This window comes from Furipterus horrens, unplaced genomic scaffold (genome assembly GCF_987537825.1).
Source record: "Furipterus horrens unplaced genomic scaffold, mFurHor1.1.pri manual_scaffold_7, whole genome shotgun sequence".
NCBI classification, from domain to species: domain Eukaryota; kingdom Metazoa; phylum Chordata; class Mammalia; order Chiroptera; family Furipteridae; genus Furipterus; species Furipterus horrens.
In genome coordinates, this window is record NW_028327177.1 from 112,429,179 (window position 1) to 112,437,372 (window position 8,194).

The 8,194-nt window shown below is 41.3% G+C and overlaps 1 pseudogene; it reads right to left on the reverse strand.

Moving 5' to 3' along the window:
• Positions 1–7,737: 7,737 nt before the first annotated feature.
• On the reverse strand, positions 7,738–8,194 carry LOC150005071 (large ribosomal subunit protein uL24 pseudogene; annotated as a pseudogene).

Genomic DNA, 8,194 nt, shown 5'->3' on the forward strand with positions numbered 1-8,194 from the left:
TAGTAGACTTAAAGATCATATGTGATCAATCACTGCTCTTGTTGTGTTATGCAAATGAACAGTCTAAATTAAAACTGGACTTAATGCAGTCCCTTTACTGGCAAGGAGGGTAATCTTAAGGAGAAAAATCGTGACTCAAGGAAAATCGCAATGCGCAGTGCAGCTAGCTGTCTATAAAGTTTGTTTTCCATTTGAAAGTTAAACCAAGTCTGTGACATTATAAAGGATGCTTTATTTACAGGCAAGAAGAATGTCAAATGCCTTGCAACTGGAGGTCTTCCCAATAAGACAGTCTCTCAGATTAAGAGACTGGTTTGTGAACTGTGTTGTGTAAATTAACATGCATGTTCTTTCTGTTTTCATAGGGCATAAGCCTATGATCTCTACCTGAGTAATTATCTGTACATATAGGCCTCACTTAAGAAGCCCATCTGCATTGCCACCTCCTGAGACTCAACGGTTTGGCTGAACTAAGTGGCTGAGTTGGTGAAGTATGGGGTGGTCTGCAGGCTTCACTTTAAAACTGCTTTCTTTTCTGTCCTAATGGCTTGGACAGAAAGGGCCCAGAGGTCTGAGAGGGGGGAAATCCAAAATTTATACCCCTCAGCCCAAGCTAAGTATAGTGGGCAAAAGGGCTTTGGACAGGTGTGACATGCCCTGCACACCTTCCTCCAAAGAAGCCATTTCTTTTCCTAACGTGGGGCATTGAAAAATTAACTCCTGCCTTTTGTATATAGTAGTTATAGGTTGAAGTGTTTTTTTTTTAACCCTGTTGCCAAATCTGTTGCCCTCAGAATATGACAAGAATGCCAGCTTGTCCAGCAGTACCAGCCCTTGGAAACCAAGCATGCTGCTACCCAGGAATAGCCAACTGACCTGGACTCTGCAAGATTCTTCCCCATGTGGGAAGGGCACCCTCCCCTACATCCCCACTCTTATTAGGGATTTCTAGACCCGAGGGTAGGTAGGACGACGACCACGTTCAGCAGGAAGCAGTTAGAGGAGCATGAGACCTTCGCCCATTGTCCTTTATAAGATTATAAAGGGTCTTAGTCTGAAAGGGGGGAAACTGTTACAGAAACAGGGGAGTCCAAAAATCCCCAGAGTTTGCTGCTGGGGGATGGGGAGAAGTAAGCAGCTTTTCAAATGCTTCCACATGCCTGAGGCTGGTGGCTACTGTCTTTCTTATGCAAATGGCTTTAATGCATCCAAAGCCTCAGGCAGATGGGAGGAGTCTTGAACCAGGGGACAGTATGGAAAGCACACAGAGCCTACGTAAGGTTCTGTGAATGGTCAGAACTGTTTGCAACGCCCACTGCGTCAGATGACGCAGTCAGGGATATATAAGCAGCTGCAGACATTTTAGCTCGGACTCTCTCTCAAGCTCTCGTTCGGGCTCTGGCTCTGGCGCTCGGACTCTCTCTGGCTCTCGCTCGTGCTCTCACTCTGACACTCTGGCTCTCGCTCTGGCGCTCTGACTCAGACTCTCTCTGGCTCTCACTCTGGGACTCTCGCTCTCTGGCTCGCGCTCTCGCTCTGGCGCTCTGACTCGAACTCTCTCAGATGCTCCCTCTGAGACTCTCTCAGAGTCTCTCAAGCTCTCGTTCCGGCTCTGGCTCTCACTGGCACTCTGGCTCTCGCTCTGGCGCTCGGACTCGGACTCTCTCTGGCTCTCGCTCGTGCTCTCACTCTGAGACTCTCGCGCTCTGACTCGGGCTCTCACTCTAGCTCTCGGGCTCTCTCGCTCTCGCTCTCTCGTGTGTGCTCCCTCCACATGGCTTGGTGAAGGGGCCTTCTCCATGTGGCTTGGAGAAGGGGTCTCCAGGCTGCGTTAAGAGGCTCTCGCCATGCAGTTTTGAGAAGGAGAGAAGATCCACACGGTTTGCAAGAAGAAGGCAGTTTTGCAAGGAGGCTGAGAATCCAGGTGGTTCTGCATTGAGAGCTGGAGGGCACCACAGCACAGAAAGGACCTCCCCAATCAGGATTGAATGATTGGCAGCTGCTGGTAAAGCTGAACTGTGTTGGGAAAGTAGGGAAACGGTTTCTCTGACTTCCCTAAAACTAGCCTGGTTTGGAAGGGGGGGGGAGGCAAGGATATGCGTTTGTGGTTATTTTAAAGAGCATAAGACTTAATAACAGAAATCCACAAATAACTAAATCTATATAACTGTTAAATAAACAATTCTTTTTCTTTTCACCAAACTCTGGTATTGAGAGTTATAATTTTGGCGGCGGGCAATCGGGCCCCTAACTAAAGAGCCAATGGGTTTGTTTTCAACTGGAGCAGCCCAGGGGTTCTGTAACAGTGTCTCTGGGACAGAACGGAAGGAACAGCTGCCAGGATCCCTGTGCTGAGTCTTTCCCCATACTGCAGAAGCTATTTTTGTCAGAGCACTCCTCTCCAAGTGGCATTAGCCTGAGGGGAAGTGATAGCCCCCACTAGCAGGAATTACTCTGCCCCACCTGGTGGAACTTAAGCCCAGGCTGCTGATCACAGCTTGATTAGATAAACAACTGATCCATTTAATGACTGATTGGTTTAACAACTAAGGCGGAAAATACCAAGAAGCAGCTGAAATGGGAAGACACAGAAACAGACCCCAAATGAAAGAACAAAATAATTCTCTGGAAGAAGAGCTAGATGAAATGGAAGCAAGCAAATGATCAGATAGAGAGTATAGAAAAATGATTATAAGGGTACTCAACAGCATGAAAGAAGAAATAGAAATCATAAAAAAGGATCAGTCAGAAATAAATAATGCAATATCTGAAATAAATAATACACTGGGAGGAATAAGTAGTTATATGAAGCAGAGGATCAAATCAGTGATTTGGAAGACAAGGTAGAAAAAAACAAAAACAAATCCAGGCAGGGCAGGAAAAAGAAAAAAGACTTAAAAAATGAGGTGAGCCTAAGAAACATTTTGCATAACATGAAGAGTATCAATATATGCATCATGGGAATACCAGAAGGAGAGGAGAATGAGCAAGGGATCAAGAGAAACTATTTGAAGAAATAATTACTGAAAACTTCCCTAATCTGGTGAAGGAAAAAGATGTACAAGTCCAGGAAGCTGAGAGAGTCCCAAATGAGCTGGACCCAAAGAGGCCTACACAGAGACACATCATAATTAAAATGTCAAGGCTTAAAGACAAGGAGAGAATTTTTTTAACTTAATTTTTTTATTGTTTTTTTTTTACAGTTGTCCCAATATTTCTGCCATTGCTCTCACCTGTCCCCACTCCCCGCTCCCAGAGTCAATCCCTATCCTGTTGTCCATGTCCATGAGTCATTTATAGATCTTCCTTAACTAGACCTTCCCCTTCTTCCCCCCCGCCCCCCACCACCTCCCCTCTGGTCACTGTCAGTATGTTCCTTAAAGACAAGGAGAGACTCTTAAAAGCCACAAGAGAAAAGCAGATAGTTACCTACAAGGGAGAACCAATTAGACTGTCATCTGATCACTCAACAGAAACATTTCAGGCCGGAAGGGATGGTGTGAAATATTCAAGGTGATGAAAGCAAGGACCTACAACCAAGGCTATTTTATCCACAAAGGCTATCATTTAAAATCAAAGGAGAAGTAAGTTGCTTCCCAGACAAGAAAAAGCTACAGGAGTTGTTAACACCAAACCATTACTGCAACAAATGTTAAAGGGGGTAGAGATTGTGGGTGTTTCAGTGTCTTCCTCTTACAAATAAAGAATGGGGCGGGGGTGATCTGGGCCAGTCCAGTCACAGAGAGCTCAGATTGTTTTTCTTTTTAATTGAATGTATTGAGGTGACATTGGTTAATAAAAGTGTACAATTTTATAATAAAAAAAATTGTAATTCTTCCTCTTTAAGGGGAGAAATAATAAGAGGAGCACTTGAACGGGAACAAAGATGGTGGAGTCCCCTCCCCCATGGTAAGCACTCAATAGTATTTGTTAAAAGAATGAATGAAGTCAGGAAATGTTGCTAGGGAGTTGTTACTATGAGAAATGCCATTTGCATGCAAATTTCATATTATTAGTCATTAGGAGCCTCCAGCAAGGATGCTGACAGAAGGGCCAATATGTTGCTTTTCTGAATAAGATCTGTATGGAGAAGAGCATCACTGCTATTCTGCAGAAGCCTGACAGAGTAGCCTGGCTTTACTTATATTCAAGACTATGATGTCAGGTAGGTAAGTTCTGGAGGAACTATAGAACCAAGAATGAATTTCATGTGAAATTCAGAATATTGGATTTTCTCTTCTCCAAACCAATCTCCTTTTCCCCACAAATGGAAAAAAGAATAGCTCTGATGAGACGCCAGACTGAGCTAGAGCTATTTGTGATGTTTGGTTTCCACATTTTGAAAGCTATTAGATGCTGGAGACAAACTGGGAAATAATATGTAGATGATTAAAAGGATGGGAAGTACTTGGATTGGAAGTCATCCAAAGAGAGGGTAGGGGCAGCTCTAACTATTTAGGAGAGTCTTTATCTCAGCTAAAATATAGTGGAAGAAAAAGTCTGAAGTTATATCAAGATAAATTTTGGATTGGAAGAACTTTCTAATGGAAGGATTATAAAACAACTGGGAAACCCACTTGCATAGTCCCATTTCATAAGCTTATGAAATGATAAAAAAAGTTTTCTCAGTGAGTGACCAAGCCATGGAATCATCTTTCTTAAAGATTTTTATGACCAGTGCACATTGCTTTGCATTTTTTGATGTTTAGAAATAATGAAAATTGTCTAGATGATTTCTCACATCTTTCAAGTTCATTAATTCTACAAATGTCCAAAATCCATTGATTATTTACTTCAAGAGACCCTAAGGAGTATTTAGAGGTCACAGGTAATCTCATTTTTGCAGTAAGAATCCACACTCACACCCTGGTTTTCCATCAGAAATGGTTAGACTTTCTCCTTTATTGGAAAATTGCTGTCACTGTTTCCTTTCTATAGTGCCATTATTTATTCTAATCACTGAGGCTGTGTTACTCAGGTCCCTCTGATACACATCAATGAGAATTATACATGCTCTGCAAGGGGAGGAGAATGAACCTCTAAGCTGTACTCAAATTGGTTTTTTAAATGATACTACATGTTTTAACTGGAATTTGTGTAGTATTCTAGTGGAAAAAAAAAGTGGAGGGGGGGGAGTGGATGGAAGGGTTCCTTTGGTTTTCAGGCTGTTAACTGTAATTAGCCTGGTTTCTGAGATGTAATTATCTTGCAATCTCAAAGCAAACACTCTGGAGGAAATTGCTCTGTTAAAGACAGCATGGCATTAAAAATAAATTATTACCCTGGTGCCTGCTATTGCTGCTTATGCTTTGTGATTTGTCAGGGTTTCCATTAGCAAGTGCGAGTTTAAGGCTGGAGTTGTGCAGCCATGTTGCCAATGTTTGTACTGGAGGGGTAGGAGGTGTGGTTTGCTTAGTTGTAATAATGGTGTGAACCATTGTAGTGGTGAAGGCTGGTATTGTATCATCCATACTCTTCTCACCCATTCCAATCACCAAAATGGCCCAGTGGTCAAGGAAGAGAGCACTAGACCCCTCTTCAGTAGTGGACATTGATGAGTGAGTTAAGTGGAGCATCATAATTCAAACCTCAGGCAATTCAGCAATTCAAGCTATCCACAAAGAAAAATTCAAATTGTTTGTAAGTGACTGAGAAGAAACAAGCAAAATCCTACTCAGTTTGGGGACAAACGCTAAGGGATCATGAATGATCATCACTGACCAATCACAGTACTTGGAAAGTCTATACTGGGGGCTTTGGAATCAAAGACTTGTGGGTTTGAACATATTATTGCACAGGTGGTATACCGCACAAAGTCTCCCCACTAAGGAGAGAAATGGAGGCTGAAATCCTACCTGTGTCCCCTGACCAAGCTGTGTGTCTGTGGGGCTGCACCCACCCAGGGGAAGGGCACATTTTTCCAATTTGTCTACCTCAAGAGAATGCTTTACAAACTCTGTGTGACCTTGATTAAATTACTTATTTGCTCTGAAACTGTGCTTTTTCATGTATGAAAAAGATAATAATAATAAATAAGAATTATTTTGTGGTCTCAAGACCAAATCAGAAAAGCATGTGTTCAGTAGAGTTTTGATAATAATGATGGTTATGGCCAAGACAATCATTGTCATCAAGCATTTACAGATTGGAGCCGGCCCTGAGCCAGCTGTGGGAAACTGCAAGAGGCATGAGAACTTGGTCCCTCTGTCACAGAGCTGAGGGTTTGATTGGAGGGTGGCAGACAGCAATAGGTACTTAACTGTGCCATAATTTTGTGTGGGTTCTGTAAGGGAAAAATTTCACAGCCCTGTAGCAGTTTATCTTTGCTGTTAATTCATTGCTGAGGTTAGCTTTTGTTACATATCAGAAGGAAGAAAGGGGGAAACCCTACAGAATTAGAGTTGAAGATATGATAGTACAGAAAGGGAGGATACAGTCATAGTGAGGTACAGGAGGATGAAAGGGGATGTGGGAGCTATTAATAATCAAATAAAAACACTGACTAAAAATATTTTCTTCTAGTGGGCCAAGGTGATTTGTATTACAAATAATTCGAATAACTAGAATTCACAGATTTTTATTGTAAAAACTTCATTTTAGCCAACATCACTTCTTTTACTTGTTAAATTTCATCCATACCTCTGATGTTTCACTGAATAAATTATGAAATGGAAGGCAAATTAAGTCTACCCAGATTCATTTCTCACCATCGGAATATAAAGTTAGATTTGCTCAGATCTATTAATTGTGGGTTATTAACAAAATAGACAAAAAAACCCACCTTGGTTTTATGAGGTTTATTACTACAATAGGATATGTGCCCAAAGATCATTTTCTAGGTTGTTTTAACCATATTGGCCCACTAAATACCTTATTTTATTCTTAAAGAGTAAAGGGCAGCAAGAAAGCTCACAATTTCCCTTTTAAACAAACCCATGTCAGTATTTAATATAGTTTGAAAAGAATTTTTTGGTGACAAGCCTAAAATGACTTTTTTTTCTTTACTTTTTTGTTAGGTTCTTTGAAAAAGAAAATTTTTTGTAAATTGAAAAATGTGCTTACTCATTTGGTTAATATACCACTTAATAAATAATGTTGCTTGTCCAGTAATATGAGCAACAGTACCAATTACAATTCATTTTTCCCAGAAGTTAGAAGGAACATGCATGGGAATTTCCATTCACAGCAAGCTGGTGAACTTTATTGACAACCTGATTTACTGTGAAAGCCTTTTCTGACAACAACAAAACTGAAATATTGAATAAAATAGAGTGAACACTCTTTTAAATGCATAGCAGAGTTTTCAAGAAGTTAGGAAAAGAAAGACTCAGAAAGCATAACATGAAAAGTACGATGAAAATTAGAGTTGCAAGTAGGGTCTCACTTCACTGTCCTAGGATGTGTTGCCAGCCTTAGTAAGCAGGTGGCTTCAGTTTAAAGGGCACAAAGAATTGAGGCCTTGGGCATTCCTGCAGCAGGGTATTTGAACTGAGACCTTCTCGCACCTCCCCCATATAAACCCTTGAAAGATCTGCATTCTCAGTGAAATGGGGGCTGAAAATATCTACCAACTGGTAGACAAACAATGACAACAAAAAGCAAAACAAAAGAGAAAACCCTATAAAGACAGTTGGATGGTTTTGACTAGGGGGAAAACGTGTCTCATGAGTATGTATTCACAAGGACCATCTTTTTTTTCATTTCAAGTTTTTAATGAAAGTTGTATAGAGGATTACATTATTCCTGCATCTTCTCAATTGTTTCTTCCTTGTATTTGCCCCTTTCCTTTCCTACTTGGTGAGATTTGGCTTTACATTCAAGGATCTTTTTGTGGTCTTTGTCCGGTTTTAGTCTGGTAATAACCACCTTGCTGGGGTGAACGCCCACGTGAACAGTTGTACCATTAGCTTTTTCCCATTGTACTCGTTCGATGTAGATGACATTTTTCTTTCTATAAACCTGGCTACTTTGCTAATCTTCTGCCCTTTGTAATGTCCTCGTACAACCAGAACTTCATCATCCTTTCGTATGGGCATGGATCGAACATTGTACTTCTATCTCAGCTCTTTGGAAAGAGGAGAAGACATAATCTTCCTGCGAATGTGGGAAGGTGCATTGAAATGCCTTTTACGGTTCTTGCTCCGGTCAGAAGTCACAAAGGGATTGAACTTCATTTTGACCGCTGGCGCCTCAG